This window comes from Lontra canadensis, unplaced genomic scaffold, assembly GCF_010015895.1.
Source record: "Lontra canadensis isolate GAN:19392208 unplaced genomic scaffold, GSC_riverotter_1.0 scaffold171, whole genome shotgun sequence".
Lineage (NCBI taxonomy): Eukaryota > Metazoa > Chordata > Mammalia > Carnivora > Mustelidae > Lontra > Lontra canadensis.
The window spans coordinates 1,493,338-1,495,326 of record NW_022631165.1 but is presented as its reverse complement, the minus strand read 5'-3'; positions in this window follow the sequence as shown (position 1 = coordinate 1,495,326).

Here is a 1,989-nt window from a genome sequence, read left to right as displayed (position 1 = left end):
CCCCTGCCCCCCAGCCTGCACGCTCCTCTCGTCCCGATCTTCTGCCTGTCAGCTCCTTCCACCTGCCAAGGCCCGGGTCCCCTTGGCCCACGCTGTTCCCTGCGGCTGGAATGCCTTTCCTCACAGAAGGCACAGACAGACAGGGCGCCAGCCTTCAAAAGGGGCAACTGTACTCTCCTCCTGGGCTCATTTCCTCCCCACATTTCGAGTCCCTTTCCCGAGCTCCCTGACGTGACCCACTTTCCCCTTCCTGAAGCTTCTCGGAAGCAGAACTATGGGACTCACTCGTTTGTCTGGCTTCGGTGCCCAGAAGGCAGACTGGGAACAGGGAAGACAGAGGGTGGCCTGGCTCGTTCTGGTCTTCCCCCTCCCCTTGGAAACGTGCCCGGCCGCCAACGCCCAGAGCCAGGTGCCCGGCTGGGGCTCGGAACACACTGAGGGCAGATGTGGTGGGTCCTCCCGGCTGCGTGTGGGGGTGGGTCTCTGTGGGAGAGTCATCGGCCTTTAATTAAAGTCCCTAAATTGTTTCCCCAGCTGCTCAGTGGGTTTTCCATGTTGGAATGTTCCAGATGGGGCGAGAAGTGCTGATTCAGTTACCTTCTTCCTGCTCTGCTCTGTGGAGGAGAAAGGCCCGGGACTCCTGCACTCCTCCTAAGCCAGCCACATTGGGATGGGGAGGTGGGGCTGGGGGTCTTCACCGGCCCCAGGCCCTTGGGCCATGGTGGGTAGAGGCTGGGGGCCCGCCAGGACAGGCAGGTGTGTCTGGTGTGGGGTGAGTACAGAGTTCTTTACCCTGTACCTTCTGAATGTGGGCACTGGGCACCCCGAGCCGACCCTAGCCTGAGCAGCCTCCTTGCCGGCTGGGCTGGGGAGCTTCCGGCCCCGGGTCTGCCCTCCCTGCAGGCCCAGCAGCACGTCCCTGTGATGAATCTTCATTTCGGCTGAGGAGAGGGGACCCAGGAAGTGCCAGTGGTGTGCCCTGCCCTCTTCCTTATCCTTATACCCGCATTGCTGGAGTGCTCGCCAGCTGCAAACCCACCATCATGGGGGGCCTGGCTTCCTCCCTTCCCTGGAGGATGCGGGAGTCCAGCTGCAATCAGCTGCTCACTCCTGTCCTCCTGTGAGGGGGTCCCTGTCTCCAGGGCTGGAGGGCCTGTTTGCTTCCTTCCCAGGCTTCTAAGACTGGCTGCAGGGCAGGCCCGGATATGGGAGGGGAGCCTGCCCATTCTGGGCAGCACCTGTGAGCCCCTTTCACCCCAAGAGCAGGGGTGCTTTGGGGAAAGGCCTGTCTTCCTGGTCCCTGTGGCCAGTCCCCATGTCCCGGCATGGACACCTCTGGGACCTGTCCCCTCAGCCAGATCCAGAGGCCTTTCCAAAGTCTAGATGGCCTCTTTCTTGGGAGCTCCTTGTTCCTCTTCCTTAATAGGTGACCAGATCCCTCCCCATAACCACCCCTTCCAGCACCACTGCCAGGACGGGCCCGGAAAAGCATGCAGACCCTCGATGCTGTCCTATGGGTGGCCGTCCAAACTCTGGATGCCCTCTGTGCCCACGGAAGCGTGCAGTAAGTGGCTGGGAATTTACTGATGCATGACCCCTATGGTTCATTTCTGCAGGACTCTCCCTTTCTAGAAGTTTTCTCTTAAATTGTCATGGGCCGACTCCTGAAGACTCTGTCCTTGGGGGCAAAAACCCAGGTCAGAGGGTGGGTTGGGGGCCTGAGGGAGGCTGGGGTGGAGGGACAGAGCCTGAGGACCCAACGACTCAGACTCCATCCTATCCCTCTCAGTCCCTCGAACGACCCAGCCCAGTCTTGAAAGGCCGGGGCTGGGGGAGGGGCCCTCCAGTAGGAAGCCTCCTGTGGCCTGAGGTCAATCATGCTTCTCCCTGGGGCTCTCTGATTCCAAAGTCACCCTTTCTCTATTTCCCATGTGCCTGCCTGCAGCCTGCCAGAGCCCAGCCGTGCCCAGGCCGGGGGGTCCCTGCAGG